The following is an 18,923-nucleotide window of genomic DNA, read 5'->3' as shown; positions in this document are numbered from 1 at the left end:
GATCAAAAGTCATACAGGTCACACTGATGGTGGCCGTATAAACAACTTTAACACTGTTACAAATATGCGCCACACTGTGAACCTGCACCAAACAAGAATGAAAAACACATTTTGGGAGAAAATCCGCACCGTAACACAACATAAACACAACAGAACGAATACCCATAATCCCTTGCAGCCCTAGCTCTCCCGGGCTACAATATACACACCGCTACCACCAAACCCCGCCCCCCCCCCAACCCCGCCCCCATCTCCCGAATTCGGAGGTCTCAAGGTTGGCAAGTATCAATCAATCAATGTTTATTTATATAGCCCTAAATCACAAGTGTCTCAAAGGGCTGCACAAGTCACAACGACATCCTCGGTACAAAGCCCACATAAGGGCAAGGAAAAACTCACCCCAGTGGGACGTCGATGTGAATGACTATGAGAAACCTTGGAGAGGACTGCATATGTGGGTAACCCCCCCCCTTAGGGGAGACCGAATGCAATGGATGTCGAGTGGGTCTGACATAATATTGTGAGAGTCCAGTCCATAGTGGATCCAACATAATAGTAAGAGTCCAGTCCATAGTGGGGCCAGCAGGACACCATCCCGAGCGGAGACGGGTCAGTAGCGCAGAGATGTTCCCAGCCGATGCACAGGCGAGCGGTCCACCCCGGGTCCCGACTCTGGACAGCCAGCACTTCATCCATGCCCCCCCTCCACAAGGAAGAGGGTAGCAGAGGAGAAAAGAAAAGAAACGGCAGATCAACTGGTCTAAAAGGGGGGTCTATTTAAAGGCTAGAGTATACAAATGAGTTTTAAGATGGGACTTAAATGCTTCTATGCCTTACGCACCCCGCTCCGCAGCAGGCCCGCAGACCACGCCCCCCCTCCACAGCTTACAAAAAAGTGGGACGCCAAAAATGTACTGTGGGACCCTATTTTTATGACTTGATGGGGTCCCTCGGAACCCGTTTTGAAAATTCCTAGAGCCAACACTGATGGAGCATTGCAGCAGCAGGTGGCTGTGGCCTGCGGGCCGATTCTAATACTAATCAAATATAGTCCCGGGGGCCATAGATCCATACTTGCCAACCCTCCCGAATTTTCCGGGAGACTCCCGAAATTCAGCGCCTCTCCCAAAAAACTCCCGAGACAAATATTCTCCCGAAAATCTCCCGATTTTCAGCCGGAGCTGGAAGCCACGCCCCCTCCAGCTCCATGCGGACCTGAGTGAGGACAGCCTTTTTTCATGACGGGAGGACAACAGGGTGACAAGAACTAAATCATCCAGACTAGAGATAAATTGTATTATTATGTTTATTTTACCTAAAAATAAATATATTTATTAATTAAAAAAACAAAAAAAAAACTAAATACATTTTTACTATATTTCGCTAAAAACATCAAAATTAATTGTATTTTTAGTTGTATTTTTTCGTGACTCCTTATTACATCCAGCCATAGAATTATACATTAAAATAAACATATTTCAAATAATTGATTTTAAATTATCATAATAAATAATTTAAAATGACCATATTTAATTATTAAAATAATTGCTTGCTTATCAACAACTTTAGCATTGTATTCATTACATTTTGAAACTCTCAGAAGCCAAGTTATGTTAGCTTCCTTAAGATTTATTTATGCAAGTTTGAAGTATCAATTATCTAAACACAGTTTTGTTTGCATATTTTCAGGATGTAGATATATATGTATATATATATATATATGTATATATGTACATATGTGTATATATATATATATATATATATATATATATATATATATATATATATATATATATATATATATATATATATATATACACACAGGTAAAAGCCGGTAAATTAGAATATTTTGAAAAACTTGATTTATTTCAGTAGGTGCATTCAAAAGGTGTAACTTGTACATTATATTTATTCATTGCACACAGACTGATGCATTCAAATGTTTATTTCATTTAATTTTGATGATTTGAAGTGGCAACAAATGAAAATCCAAAACTTCGTGTGTCACAAAATTAGAATATTACTTAAGGCTAATACGAAAAAGGGATTTTTAGAAATGTTGGCCAACTGAAAAGTATGAAAATGAAAAATATGAGCATGTACAATACTCAATACTTGGTTGGAGCTCCTTTTGCCTCAATTACTGCGTTAATGCGGCGTGGCATGGAGTCGATGAGTTTCTGGCACTGCTCAGGTGTTATGAGAGCCCAGGTTGCTCTGATAGTGACCTTCAACTCTTCTGCGTTTTTGGGTCTGGCATTCTGCATCTTCCTTTTCACAATACCCCACAGATTTTCTATGGGGCTAAGGTCAGGGGAGTTGGCGGGCCAATTTAGAAGAGAAATACCATGGTCCGTAAACCAGGCACGGGTAGATTTTGCGCTGTGTGCAGGCGCCAAGTCCTGTTGGAAATTGAAATCTCCATCTCCATAGAGCAGGTCAGCAGCAGGAAGCATGAAGTGCTCTAAAACTTGCTGGTAGACGGCTGCGTTGACCCTGGATCTCAGGAAACAGAGTGGACCGACACCAGCAGATGACATGGCACTCCAAACCATCACCCAACCATGCAAATTTTGCATTTCCTTTGGAAATCGAGGTCCCAGAGTCTGGAGGAAGACAGGAGAGGCACAGGATCCACGTTGCCTGAAGTCTAGTGTAAAGTTTCCACCATCAGTGATGGTTTGGGGTGCCATGGCAAGTATGCATAGATCATTCATACGGGCCTTGACTTTGACACCTGAGGTTTAATGGATACAATGAAAACACAAATAAGCATATAAAGTCAAGTAGTTTTTCTACTTTAAGTGACTCACCTGCTTCACATGGGGGTTAACCTACAGAAGGTGTTTGTTTGGGCTAATGATTGCTAAACATGCCTTGATTTGACAGCATTTTTGAAAATAATTTCGCAGAATACGTTTCCTTTTGTCCCGACATATTCCTGTCACAGTCCGCTAGTCACTACCTATTTTGGCGCGGATGCGCGCCGGAGCGGATCACTGACTGCCGATGTCACTGACGTCTCTTTGTTTTCGACTCATCTCACAAATCATTCGCTTGCATCACACATTCAATTGAAAATGTAGTTGCAAGGCAGCACAAAAGTGGCCCCCCTGCTGGGCGATTAGTGCTCTCACTTCTAACTCGGTGGTTGGGTATTGACACTGTCTCAGTGATAAAGAGGCTGATTAATTTCGCTTGAAAGAAGGCATGTTCTAAAGGGATGGAATCAAAAAGAAAAACGCGGCCAGTGTGTGGTTTTGAGATCTGTTTGAGGCCCTCGTGTGTTGTTGTTGTTGTTTGAGACTCTCCCAACGGTGATGACCTTGCCTTAAAATGTGTTGGGCTTCATTGGGAGGTAAATGCCGACGCTGTGAAGTTGCATTATTGCCAATGAAACATTATTTAAAAAAACAAAAACAATGTTTAATTGATGAAGATGTGTGTCTTACATGTTAGGAGTGTGTATTTTACAAAACCCAAAACCAGTGAAGTTGTCACGTTGTGTAAATGGTAAATAAAAACAGAATACAATGATGTGCGAATCCTTTTCAACTTATATTCAATTGAATAGACTGCAAAGTCAAGATATTTAATGTTGGAACTGAGAAAGTTGATTTATGCATCGGTCCATCTAAGATGAGCTCGGGACCAGTTTCTGGGTGTTGTTGATAAACAGTGTTGGGTTAGTTACTGAAAAGCAGTAACTAGTTACAGTTACTAGTTACTTCATTTCAAAGGTAACTCAGTTACTAACTCAGTTACTTACATCAAAAAGTAATGCGTTACTGTGAAAAGTAACTATTTAGTTACTTTTTTTTCTTTTTTTTTTTAAAGCTCCAATTAATGCCCTTTTAGCCTTCATTTCAGTACTGTTATTGCACTGGAGAATAATACAATCTGTTGATCAACTTGACATGCATTTGCATCACTCAACTCTGCTAAGCCATGTGGTCTACATACAACACACAAAGACAAAGATATGTTACAAAGGCCAATTTGTTTCTGGCCAGAACAAATTGACAAAACTATTTTAAATAGCTGCAACATAACATACATAAGTAACAAACAGCATAATAACAGCATAGCTGTAAAGCAAGAAAGGCACACACTACATACACAAAGTCTAACCAGGCCTTTTCTTCCTCAAGTAATTCTGATACAAAATCATGTCTGAAACCCAGAACACTACACATTTCCCCAGTTTTAGTTTAGAGATAAGGAAAGATTGGCCTGGCCCACTAGGATCCCTCTTTATGTTTGTGAACTTTATAGTCTATACATTTAGAGTGATGTGATAATCAAACACTCTAGAAGTCTAGAATGAAAGAGTATATAAGAGAATTGACAGCAACGTTCCCTCTCAGGAGCGCGCATGTGCAATTGCGCACTGCTCAAGCGTCCTCTGCGCACGGCAAATCTATGCCATGCACAAAATCAAATAAAAAAATAAGCGCATAACAATTTTCGACACGACACGGACACGACAGAGAAAACCGTTTTCGTCATCATTGTTCAAATATTGTAACGTCTGTCGAGACGCTTTGAGGACATGAATTCCATCCATCACTTTACTGAGCAAAACTCTTTACTGTCGGCCATAAAAACATCACCAAAAAATTAGTAAAAAAAATTATATCTAGCAAAACTGGTCATTTTCTGCAGTACAAACCAGACCAAAAGCAACTTTGTTATATCAACAGCAGCCGCTCGCTCTCTCACGTGCGCCAACACTTGCACATATGGCACTTAGCCAGTGATGCGTTTACAGCCGCACAAAAAGTCGGACAACTCCAACACCACACATAAAGTGTCATTCCAGGTCGTTACACTATGATTTACCAATCAAATGTGTGCTTATTCTAGTGTCATTTATTAGGAATCTTAATTTATAAATATTAATCATTAAATGCTGTTAGTATATTAAATAAATACTAATAAAAATATATTTTTTACAAACAGGAAGTTGCAGGAATGTACACATGATCCCCTGCTTACATCTCATTGTGCAACATGTGAATGTTTTAATGGGAACTAAATGCAATGTTTGAAAGGGGTACAAATTATTTCCAAAGCAGGACCTCCACCCAGACAAACAATACAAGTACACAGTTCATGAAAAACAATATTTTTTGTTATTGTCATTATAAGTGGGCCTAAACACTTATATTAGAAATGGAAATGACTGCTGTCATTTGATTATAATAATAAGAGAATGTTGTCTGTCTATCTGTGTTGGCCCTGTGATGAGGTGGGGACTTGTCCAGGGTGTACCCTGCCTTCCACCCGAATGCAGCTGAGATAGGCTCCAGCGACCCCGAAAGGGACAAGCGGTAGAAAATGGATGGATGGATGGAGATGTAAGTTGTTATTTAGTGAGGTTTGGGACAGGTGTGCTGCTGGTGTAGCCACAGTGTGCACGTCTAAAGTTGCTCACATGGACTCCACTCAATGCTCAGGGACTTTTTGCATTTGCTCACACATGAACAATTAGAGGGAACATTGATTGACAGAGAGTGTGTACCTTCAGCGGTGAATGGTGGTGGTGGTGGAGGTGAAATGGCATCAGAGTCTCTGTCTCTCTTTACTAGCTTCGTCGAAGCATGTTGCTATGTAGCTTGTTTCAGCAGATTTGAATTGCTGTTTTGGGCAGTAGATGGCATCTTTGATCCAAAGCACAATTTACATTTAACGAAAATGTTATTTTCTTTGTGCTCGACAAAAGAAAAGTAGTGAAAATATCTCCATGTTAGCAAACTCGACTTCTGGCTCCGCCATGATCAGACACGCCCCCCCCCCCCTCGCTCCCCACACTCACACTCAGACACACCCACACAGAGCGCATGTCTCTCTCTCTTCTCCGGCTTGTGACACAAGAAGAATCAGAACGATGACAGAGCAGCCCTCCGATAAAACACACTTTATACTACATAAAAAGTAACGTAAAATAACGCAGTAACGCATCATGTAGTAACGGTAACTGAGTTACTAAATATAAAAAAATAACGCGTTAGATTACTAGTTACCGCCGAAACTAACGGCGTTACAGTAACGCGTTACAGTAACGCGTTACTTTGTAACGCGTTAGTCTCAACACTGTTGATAAATGATTTTCGCTTTGCATAGTAGAGTTTTTGTCATGTCTGTGTAATCATGTTTTGTCTTAGTCATGTTTTGTTTAGTTATTGGACTCTTTAGTTTCTGGCTTTTCACTCCCTTGTCTTGTTTCCATGATTACCCATTAGTTTCACCTGTTCCACGTTTGGACTCATTGTGCACTCTTGTTTGTCACCATAGCAACCCATTAGTTTTCACCTGTCACGTCACGCACCTGTTTCACGTTTTGAGTCACGCACCTGTTTTCGTTAATCATGTCTGTAGTATTTAAGTTCATTGGTTTCAGTTTGTCTGTCTGGTGACATCCCACAATTATGCTCTGCACATTTCTGACACTTGATTTCATGTCCATCGTTCATGCTGCTCCTTTTAGTCCATGCCAAGTAAGTTTTGTTTATTAATGCTATAGTCTTTTGGTTTCATAGTTTGTTCTCCGCCACTGTGCGCGCCTTTCGTTTGTACTTTTTTTTGCTATAGTCTTTTGGTTTCATAGTTTGTTCTCCGCCACTGTGCGCGCTTTTCGTTTGTACTTTATTTTGATATATTATATAAATCATGTATTTACATTCCCGTCTCATTCAGTTTGTCTTTCTGGTGACATCCCCACATTTATTAGGGCTGGGAACTGTACCAGCTAGGCCACCTCCACCTGCACCAAAGCTAGCCGTGGTGCTGCGACAGGTGCTAGCCGTGGTGCTTCGACAGGTGCTAGCCGTGGTGCGGCGACAGGTGCTAGCCGTGGTGCGGCGACAGGTGCTAGCCGTGGTGCTGCGACAGGTGCTAGCTTTGGTGCAGGTGGAGGTGGCCTAGCTGGGGGTTGCGGCTTGGCATGGCGAAGCTGAGTCACCCCAGCAGTACAGTCCCCAGCCCTAATAAATGTGGGGATGTCACCAGAAAGACAAACTGAAAAACAATGAACTTAAACACTACAGACATGATTAACGAAAACAGGTGCGTGACTCAAAACGTGAAACAGGTGCGTGACGTGACAGGTGAAAGCTAATGGGTTGCTATGGTGACAAACAAGAGTGCACAATGAGTCCAAAGGTGGAACAGGTGAAACTAATGGGTAATCATGGAAACAAGACAAGGGAGTGAAAAGCCAGAAACTAAAGAGTCCAATAACTAAACAAAACATGACTAACACAAAACATGATTACACAGACATGACAGTTTTAAAGTTAAAGTACCCATGATTGTCACACACACACACTAGGTGTGGCAAAATTATTCTCTGCATTTGACCAATCGCCCTTGATCACCCCCTGGGAAGTGAGGGGAGCAGTGAGCAGCAGCGATGGCCACGCCCGGGAATATTTTTTGGTGATTTAACCCCCAATTCCAACCCTTGATGCTGAGTGCCAAGCAGGGAGGTAATGGGTCCCATTGTTATAGGCTTTGGTATGACTCGGCCGGCGTTTGAACTCACGACCTACCGATCTCAGGGCGGACACTCTAACCACAAGGCCACTGAGCAGGATAACTTGTTCTTACAGATGTAGCGGCAAACTGTAGTTACGGACAGTGGTTTTCCGAAGTGTTCCTGAGCCCATGTGGTGATATCCTTTACACACTGTTGTCGTTTTTTTGATGCAGTGCCGTCTGAGGGATCCAAGGTCACAGGCATTCAATGTTACGTGCAGTGATTTCTCCAGATTCTCTGAACCTTTTCATGATATTACGGACCGTAGATGGTGAAATCCCTAAATTCCTTGCAGTAGCTGGTTGAGAAATGTTGTTCTGAAACAATTTGCTCACGCATTTGTTCACAAAGTGGTGACCCTCGCCCCGTCCTCGTTTGTGAATGACTGAGCATTTCACGGAAGCTGCTTTTGTACCCAATCATGGCACCCACCTGTTCCCAATTAGCCTGACCACCTGTGGGATGTTCCAAATAAGTGTTTTGATGAGCATTTCTCAACTTCCTCAGTCTTTTTTGCCACTTGTGCCAGCTTTTTTGAAACGTATTGCAGGCAGCAAATTCCAAATGAGCTATTATTTGCAAAAAATAAAGTTTTCCAGTTCGAACGTTAAGTATCTTGTCTCTGCAGTCTATTCAATTAAATATAGGTTGAAAAGGAAATCATTGTATTCTGTTTTTATTTGGGTTTTGTATTTTAACAACCCTCAACATTTTGTCTTTTGACCAAATTCATATCGTTAAACTCATTTTCCAAGCTAAATGAGGTATAAGGAAATAACAGAGACTTTGAGAACATAGTCAACATCCCAAGAAGGGAGAAGCTGTTTCTATTTTGCACTGTATTTGTTTTTATTGAATAATTTGATTTATTTTTTAATTTTTACCTATTTTTATGTTTATACTGTAAGTAATTTGTGCTTTTCACTATAGTGCGTGACTGCTACTATTTGTTTTTGTTGTCATATATATTGATACTTGCCAACCTTGAGACCTCCGATTTCGGGAGGTGGGGGGCGTGGTCGGGGTGGGGCCGGGCGTAGTTGGGGGCGTGGTTAAGAGAGGAGGAGTATATTGACAGCTAGAATTCACCAAGTCAAGTATTTCATATATATATATATATATATATATATATATATATATATATATATATATATATATATATATATAATGAATAAAATGCTAAAGTTGTTGATAAACAAGCAATTATTTTAATAATTAAATATGGTAATTTTAAATGAATTATTATGATAATTTAAAATTAATTATTTCAAATATGTTTATTTTAATGTATAATTCTATGGATGGACGTAATAAGAAGCCAGAAAAAATAAAAATAAAAATACAATAAATGTTGATGTTTTTAGCAAAATATAGTAAAAATGTATTTTTTTTATTTTATTTTTTTAATTAATAAATATATTTATTTTTAGGTAAGATAAACATAATAATACAATTTATCTCTAGTCTGGATGATTTAGTTCTTGTCACCCTGTTGTCCTGTCGTGAAAAAAGGCTGTCTTTACTCAGGTCCGCATGGAGCTGGAGGGGGCGTGGCCTCCAGCTCCGGCTGAAAATCGGGAGATTTTCGGGAGAATATTTGTCCCGGGAGGTTTTCGGGAGAGGCGCTGAATTTCGGGAGTCTCCCGGAAAATTCGGGAGGGTTGGCAAGTATGTATATATTTATGAAACCTATTTTCGCTGCCCTCTTGGCCAGGTGACTCTTGTAAAAGAGATTTTAATCTTAATGAGTTTCTACCGGGTTGAATGAAGGATGATGAAATGAAATGAGAAGAGATTCATAGCGTTTTTTGCTGCAATGGTTTCCATCCTTACACTTTCCATCATTGTAACTGAGCTACTGTGTTGAACAATTTACCTTGTGGATCATTAAACTTTGCCTAAGTCTAAGTCTAATTCCTGCATGACCCTTCCAAGGCCAACACAGAGGGAGTCGACTTATAAATAAGAATTGTTTTGGTTAGGGCGAGCACTCCAGTTGTTTGTCCGCTCCCATTGTCCATTCTGGCTCTCAAATTGATCATAAGTCCGCCTTGCAGAGCGGAAAGCTTCTCCGAGATGTTATCCAATTTGCGATTTAATTGAGAAATCCCCAAAGTCTGAGAGCCCAAAGCTCTGCCTAACCCACCCATCACGACATGCAGCCTCTGGGCTCCTTGAACGGCTGCCATTGTCTTCCGAATTTGTCAATATACCAGAGCAACGCTCAATCCCATCACAGTTCCATATCGATAAACATCTTCAATGTCTTCGACGGAAAGTATCGCCAGGCACGGGATGACCCGCTTCTCCCATGAGTCCCTTATATACATCCAGGGCCAAACGTTCCGTCAGGACAGGGTGGTTCCCCCAAACCTGAGCTTCTGGTCGAGAAGGTCTTGTCAATTGAATTGAGAGACCAGTTTGTTATTTAGATTGCGGAGAAGAGCGCAAAATGAGAGGTTCTTAGAAGGTTAAGACAAGACAAGGACAAGGAGACAAAGGAGCAAAGCATGAGAGATACGAGAGAACGTGAAGGATTTAACAAAAAAATCCAGATACCCTGTGTGAACAAAGCCTAATTATATATATTTGTATATATACATATGTGTATATTATCCATTAAAAAAAATGCTATCTTAAAATTTGAGGGCATATTTTTTCCAAACGGGTAATTGGGCTTTCAGAAGTGCTTTTAATTTGGGTAAGATCTGCCATAAATTATTCAGAAACACCCAATTGCCTTTTGTGCGTCTATCTAGGTCAGAAGCATTGTGAGGTAAATCTTTTGTGAGTCGGCTCGCAGCCAAGTTGGGAGTCACACAGAAAAGATGAAGCCATTTAAACTTGACCTTCATCAACGCTGTGGCCAGCAGAATAAATCCCTGAAACACTTGGCTAATGGGACAATTATTTCAATCCAGACAATTGTGCATAGAAACGCTCTTAACAATCAAAAACCCCACGCATTCTACTCTTACGTACAGAGAGGCATACATATCGGGGAAAAGTCGTTATTATCACTTTCCCATTTTGCATTAGTCCATTTTAGATGAGCTCGGTGCCCAGCGAAGCCTGCGGCATTTCTGGGTGTTGTTGATAAATACACAAAGTACAAAATCATCAGAGGTGGGTAGTACATACTTGCCAACCCTCCCGAATTTCCCGGGAGACTCCCGAAATTCAGCGCCTCTCCCGAAAACCTCCCGGGACAAATATTCTCCCGAAAATCTCCCGATTTTCAGCCGGAGCTGGAGGCCACGCCCCCTCCAGCTCCATGCGGACCTGAGTGAGGACAGCCTTTTTTCACGACGGGAGGACAACAGGGTGACAAGAACTAAATCATCCAGACTAGAGATAAATTGTATTATTATGTTCATCTTACCTAAAAATAAATATATTTATTAATTTAAAAAAAAAAAAAAAAACTAAATAAATTTTTAATATATTTTGCTAAAAACATCAAAATTAATTGTATTTTTATTTGTATTTTTTCCTGACTCCTTATTACATCCAGTCATAGAATTATACATTAAAATAAACATATTTGAAATAATTAATTTTAAATGATCATAATTCATTTAAAATTACCATATTTAATTATTAAAATAATTGCTTGTTTATCAACAACTTTAGCATTTTATTCATTACATTTTGAAGCTCTCAGAAGCCAAGTTATGTTATATTCCTTAAGATTTATTTATGCAAGTTTGAAGTATCAATTATCTAAACACAGTTTTGTTTGCATATTTTCAGGATATACATACATATATATTTATATATATATGTATGGGGGGTGCTTACAAACATCAGTTGTCTACCAATCTAAGGTAATACACAAGGACATTAACACATCCGACACATATGTAGGATTAACCGAGGGTGAATTCAAAACCAGATGGAACAATCACAAGGCTTCTTTCAGGAACAAAAACCTGCGAAATACCACAGAACTCAGCAAACACATTTGGGACCTCAAAGACAATAATGTTGAATATTCAATAACATGGCAAATTCTTGCATCCAGCACACCTTACAATAGTGGTAATAAAAGATGCAACCTATGCTTGAAAGAGAAACTGTTTATTATTTACCGTCCAGACCTGTCATCCCTCAACAAGCGCAGCGAAATTGTAACAACATGCCGCCATAGACGGAAACACCTCCTAGGTAATACATGAGCCAATCACCACGCCCCTAGGCCAGCCTGTACCCACCCACTCTGTGCCCTATATAAACCATGGTATGCGAATGCTCCCATTAAAATCTCCTGATGATTGAGGGTACCCCCCCTCATGAAACAGGCCTGTAGAGACGAAATAGTCTTGTGATTTTTTTTCCCACACATACATATATTGCGCTCTACTACGGTATCGAGCACTATTTTTTGGATAACCTTATTAAGACATATATATATATATATATATATATATGTATGTATGTATATATATATATATATATATATATATATATATATATATATATATATATATATATATATATATATATATTATATATTCACCAAGAATTCACCAAGTCAAGTATTTCATACATATTTTTCTACATATATATATATATATATATATATATATATATATATATATATATATATATATATATATATATATATATATATTATATATAGATATATAGGCGCATTAAAGGAGTCATATTATTATAATTGTTTTTCTAAATGGAAAATACTTCCTTGTGGTCTACATAACATGTAATGGTAGTTCTTTGGCCAAAATGTTGCATAGATGATGTTTTACACATCATCTTCAAGCCGCTTTCTGACCGTCTCTTCCGGATACGCCGTTTTGTGGGCGGTCTTATTTACGTGGCTCACCTTCGGCAGCGTCTTCTCCCCGTCATCTTTGTTGTAGCGGTGTAGCGTGCAAGGACGGGAGTGGAAGAAGTGTCAAAAGATGGAACTAACTGTTTTAATGACATTCAGACTTTACTTCAATCAATAATGGAGCAGCATCTCCTCATTCGTGGCTCACTAGTGCAACAACAATGCCGGAAATGTGTCCCGTGAAAAAACGTCCGACCGGAACTCTCTAATAACTAAAGTTCCTTGGGTGAATAATGTAAACTCACTACACCGGTATGTTTTAGCGCTTTCATGGCGAGTTTATATATTATATATATATATATGTAGAAAAATATGTATGAAATACTTGACTTGGTGAATTCTAGCTGTCAATATACTCCTCCCCTCTTAACCACGCCCCCAACCACGCCCTGCCCCACCCCTGACCACGCCCCCCGCCCCCCACCTCCCGAAATCGGAGGTCTCAAGGTTGGCAAGTATGGGGTGGTAACGCGCTACATTTACTCCGTTACATCTACTTGAGTAACTTTTGGGATAATTCGCACTTCTAAGAGTAGTTTTAATGCAACATACTTTTACTTGAGTATATTTATAGAGAAGAAACGCTACTTTTACTCCGCTCCATTTATCTACATTCAGCTCGCTACTCGCTACTGATTTTCATCCATCTGTTAATGCACGATTTGTTTGTTTTGGTCTGTCAGACAGACCTTCAAAGTAGGATCTATCGCATGCCTGCGTTTCAAATGCAGTCACTGGTGACGTTAGACTCCGTTTCACCAATCAAATGCAGTCACTGGTGACGTTAGACTCCGTTACACCAATCAAACAGAGCCAGGCGGTCACATGATTAACAAGCTTAAGCTTACATGAACTCAACGTACGTTTTAGTTTATGTTAGCACGGCCTTCCCTATGCATTCAGAGAATTTTGTTTGTTTTCCTCTTAAATACCTTTTTTTTTGTTTTGTTTTGTTTTTAAATCTATTTTTAAAAGTTATGAATCGTTTTAAAATCGGGACGAAGAAGAATCGCGATTCAGATACTTTTTTTGTGTACCCTTACATGTGTACCCTTACATGTGTACCCTTTGTGTACACATGTATTTTTTTCTGGCAAATTGATAACAACAAATACATTTATTAAGAAATTATAAAATACTTGCGCGAGCCACGATAAATTATGTGACGGGCCAGATCTGGGTTTAATACCTGTGGTTAATGAAATAAAATGTTATGGTTATCGTTTTCCAATACTTTAGAATGAGCTGTAACACGCCACGCCATGTTTACTACTCATGTCAAGTTGCTGAAAGGGTAAGTAAACGTTCTGAACCATTCAGGAATATTTCATGAACGAGGCATTTATTTGTTTGTTAATTCTAAATCCAGACAAACTGAACATAGCCTAGTATACCGGGAAGTATTATGCTTGACTTTGGAGATTCATTTGCAATTCAATGAGCGTCCCATAAAGTTAAACCAATGCTGCAAAACAGTGATTTTTCTTATTTGTTGTATCATTTCAAAGTGGTCAAGGGTTCAGGACTATTCTAAAGAGCCATTACTCATTTTAAAAACACATCTTTTGGACGTTTAAATGAATTACAGTTCATTACTTATAAGAAAGCCACTGTCCCCAAATTTTCTGGACTTATTATATATAAATTATTATATATATATATATATATATATATATATATAAATTATCCTCTGGTAAGAAAAGTTGGTTTTGCATAATATTGCGAAAGAAAACGCCAGATAATATGTCTGCTAATAGATGCCATTTTGGGGTCTTTATACACACACCATAATAATACTTGTGTCATGTCTGTGTGATCATGTTTTTGTTTTGGTCATGTTCGGTTTTGTTTTTGGACTTTTTGTGCACTTTTGTTTTGTCATCATAGCAACCATTAGTTTTCACCTGTCACGTCACGCACCTGTTTCACGTTTTGAGTCACGAACCTGTTTTCGTTAATCATGTCTGTAGTATTTAAGTTCATTGTTTTTCAGTTTGTCTTTCTGGTGACATCCCACAATTATGCTCGGCACTTTTATGACACTTGATTTTATGTCCATCGTTCATGCTGCTCCTTTTAGTCCATGCCAAGTACGTTTTGTTTATTAATGCTATAGTCTTTTGGTTTCATAGTTTGTTCTCCGCCACTGTGCGCGCTTTTCGTTTGTACTTTTTTTTGCGATAGTCTTTTGGTTTCATAGTTTGTTTTCCGCCACTGTGCGCGCTTTTCGTTTGTACTTTATTTTGATATATTAAATAAATCATGCATTTACATTCCCGTCTCGCCCGAGCCAACTTTCCGTTGCATTCCGGAAAAGCAAACACCCAGGACCAAGTCATGACAACTTGTATGTTGAAGCACAGTACGTCTGACTACAGTAGCCAAAATGCTCCGCGTTTTATCAAGTGGTGCAACCTCGTAGCTTGCCAAAGTTCTACAACAATATTTTGTACAATGTTCTGTATTCTCAATGAAACATCAAAGTTTTGGTATTCTTCGCTAATTCTAAATCCAGACAAACTGAACATCACCCAGTATTTAGGAATGTCTTAAGTTTGACTTTAGAGAGTCATTTGTACTTCAATGAGCGTGCAATAAAGTTAAACCACTACTGCAAAACAGTGATATTTCTTATTTGTTGTCTAATTTCAAAGTGGTCAAGGGTTCAGGACTATTCTAAAGAGCCATTACTCATTTTAAAAACACATCTTTTGGACGTTTGAATGAATTTCAGTTCATTACTTATAAGAAAGCCACTGTCCCCAAATTTTCTGGACTTATTATATATAAATTATTATATATATATAAATTATCCTCTGGTAAGAAAAGTTGGTTTTGCATAATATTGCGAAAGAAAACGCCAGATAATATGTCTGCTAATAGGTGCCATTTTTGGGTCCTTATACACACACCATAATAATACTCGTATGTTGAAGCACAGTACGTCTGACCATTGGCGTTGTTAGGCCTATTTTAGGGGGGCTCAAGCCCCCTTAAAATATTCTTAAGCCCCCCTAAATAATTTGGTGTTATATATACGGTATATATATATATATATTTTTTTTTTTTTTTACAAATACATGCCGACATATTCATTATAAAGTGGCCCGGATATGAGTTTAAATAAATAATCATATAAACTGTCATTATTCACTCAGTTTCCCCTCACTTTATAGCGTAAATCACCAAAAATAATTCCCGGGCGCGGCACCGCTGCTGCCTACTGCTCCCCTCACCTCCCAGGGGGTGAACAAGAGGATGGGTCGAATACAGAGGACAAATTTCACCACACCTAGTGTGTGTGTGTGTGACAATCATTGGTATTTTAAGGTAGAGAGCCCCTTTAGTGTGTCGGTATCCAATCCATTCCACTTGTTCATATAGAAAATGCCCACATCACTCAAAATCCAGTCCGCATTTTCTCTGCGACCTTGCTTGCGGTCCTTGGACTTGTTCATATAGAAAACGCCCACATCACTCTTGTAGAATCTGTATAAAGTAATATACATTAGCCTATTGTTAAAATAATGAAAAAAACATCATTAAATATATTTGTTTTATTGTATTGTTACATTAATAGCTGTTTTATTATTATAGGATGGCTTGTTAAACATTTAAAAGGATTTTCAAGGGGAGGAAAAACCAAGACATTTAATATAAAATGTAAAATGAATAAATACATAAAAATAAAAATAAAATATATGGTTAAAAGCCATCGTCCCGGGGAGCATTTCATTTCGTCCCGTGCATTTAAAAAAAATAATAATAATAACAATGAATAATTTCTAAGTCTTTGTTAGCCGTTTGTGAAGTTTTGTGCTCGTGCGTAACATTCGCTCGCATCCTGTGCATCTCCTGGGGGCAAAGCCCCCCCGTCCTTAAAAGCTAGTGACGCCCCTGCTTTAACTTAACTTTAACTTTGCACATACAAACTGCAGCACACAAAAAAGCACATTTAATAAAAAAAACTTTATTATTTACTTATAAGTACGGGAACAGTGGTGTTCGTGTTGGAGGAGTTGTGAATGAATGAAATATGAAATCCGTGCTGCAGTCTGCAAGTGTACCTAATGTTGTGTCCTTACAGTCGTTCACGGCTCCTCCGGCGCGAGCAATGTTGTTTTTGCACTTTTTGGCTTCTTGTTAAGTGACTTTTTTTGGGTGGATTCGGTCTTGCAGGTGGAGGGTTTGGGTGTGGGCTTTGGTTGGTGTGGCGCTCTCGTCGGGGGGTGCAGTCTGCGGCGAAGGTGCCTTAAGCACCGGGAGGCGGGGTTACGCGAGCCTCAGCCAGTGCGTCTTCGCAGCAGCTTTATGATCGCTCAGCACAAGAAATACTTTACACACATACAGTTGTTGACAAAATACACTGTACATTATATACCTCAGCTAACTAAACTATGGAAATGTATAATATAGTTCATATAGCAATACAGTCTCACTGCACAGCAGGCCAGCAGTTAGCCGAGTCCGTCCATGTTGAGGCACTGAGTGACGTGCCTCGACTGGCTGCTGTTCACCGCACCGTCTCTTCTCAGTATTTGAACGGCAAATGTGAAAATTCAGCGATTTTGAATAAAAATAATCTAAAACTGGTTAAGTTAAATGGAAAATATAGTATAGTATAATCACTTGATACATATAACAGTTTAATTTTTTTTTTTTTCTTTTTACATTTTTTTCTTTCCATGAAGGTCACTAGAGGCAGGTGAGGCGGGGCCTCACCTGCCTCTAGTGACCGCACGTCACTGGCACACACCATAATAATACTCGTATGTTGAAGCACAGTACGTCTGACTACAGTAGCCAAAATGCTCCGCGTTTTATCAAGTGGTGCAGCCTCGTAGCTTGCCAAAGTTCTACAAAAATATTTTGTACAATGTTCTGTATTCTCAATGAAACATCAAAGTTTTGGTATTCTTCGTTCATTCTAAATCCAGACGAACTGAACATCACCCAGTATTTAGGAATGTCTTATGTTTGACTTTAGAGAGTCATTTTGTACTTCAATGAGCGTGCAATAAAGTTAAACCACTACTGCAAAACAGTGATATTTCTTATTTGTTGTCTAATTTCAAAGTGGTCAAGGGTTCAGGACTATTCTAAAGAGTCATTACTCATTTTAAAAACACATCCTTGGGACGTTTGAATTAATCACAGTTCATTACTTATGTGAAAGCCATTGTTCCTATTTTATATTTGTGTTGTTGTTCTCTGAAAATGAGTGGGACAGCTTCACCTTCAACAATATTTGGTTCCAAATTGACAAAGGCACGACTCACTCGTAGCTGCAAATGTGAGCTGACACACAGTCCTTGGCTGCAAATGTTGTGTTGAGCGAGTCAATTCTGAACAGACTTATAGAGGACTTGTTATGCAAAACCTACCGTATTTTCCTGACCATAGGGCGCACCGGATAATAAGGCGCACTGCCGATGAGTGGTCTACTTTTGATCTTTTTTCATATATAAGGCGCCCCGGATTATAAGGCTCTTTAAAGGAGTCATATTGTTATTATTTTTTTTCTAAATGTAAAAGACTTTCTTGTGGTCTACATAACATGTAATGGTAGTTCCTTGGTCAAAATGTTGCATAGATGATGTTTTACACATCATCTTCAAGCCGCTTTCTGACCGTCTCTTCCGGATACGCCGTTTTGTGGGCGGTCTTATTTACGTGGCTCACCTTCGGCACCGTCTTCGCCCCGTCATCTTTGTTGTAGCGGCGTAGAGTGCAAGGACGGGAGTGGAAGAAGTGTCAAAAGATTATAGAAATTACACAACATTCACACACCAAACATTGCAAACAATCTGACAGATATAAGTAAGAAGTTTACACTACTATATATTAGAAATGGCAACAGCGGAGGATGAAGGTCCCATAACAAGAAGAAGCTTATTGGCTATATAGGCCGACGCGCGCAATTTTTCAGGACTTATGCAGATCCCAAATACAGATCAGCAGGTACCAGAAGGTAAGAAAAGTTGCTTTTGCATGAAACAAAAAGCCAGATAATATGTCTTACTTTATACACACACCATAATAATACTCCTGAGTTGAAGCACAGTACAAATTCATCAAGCGGTGCGGCTTCATAGCTTACCAAAGTCGTACTAAAACATTTTGATCAATTTTTTGAGCGCCGTTCGTAATGTTCTACGTTTGTTTATTTTCGTGGTTCACCTTCGGCAGCGTCTTTTTTCCATCATCTTTGTTGTAGCGGTGTAGCGTGCAAGGACGGGCGTGGAAGAAGTGTCAAAAGATGGAGCTAATTGTTTTAATGACATTCAGACTTTACTTCAATCAATAATGGAGCAGCATCTCCTCATTCATGGTTCACTAGAAATGTGTCCCGTGAAAAACCGTCCGACCGGAACTCTCTAATAACTTATGTTCCTTGGGTGAATAATGTAAACTCACTACACCGGTATGTTTTAGTGCTTTCATGGCGAGGTTTACTGACAGAAATAAGTAAGAACTTTACACTACTTTATATTACAAATATTTTACATTAATAAAATCTAAAGTTTA

At 39.1% G+C, this 18,923-nt stretch overlaps 1 protein-coding gene across 2 annotated transcripts in view; it reads left to right on the top strand.

The window, feature by feature from the left end:
- The window catches only part of thsd7ba (thrombospondin, type I, domain containing 7Ba), a 518,989-nt gene that overhangs the window by 34,821 nt on the left and 465,245 nt on the right, over positions 1–18,923 (top strand). The window lies entirely within an intron of this gene.

The sequence above is a fragment of the Nerophis lumbriciformis genome, linkage group LG31, assembly GCF_033978685.3.
Source record: "Nerophis lumbriciformis linkage group LG31, RoL_Nlum_v2.1, whole genome shotgun sequence".
Classification (NCBI taxonomy): domain Eukaryota; kingdom Metazoa; phylum Chordata; class Actinopteri; order Syngnathiformes; family Syngnathidae; genus Nerophis; species Nerophis lumbriciformis.
This window is presented reverse-complemented; position numbering and strand designations above follow the sequence as displayed.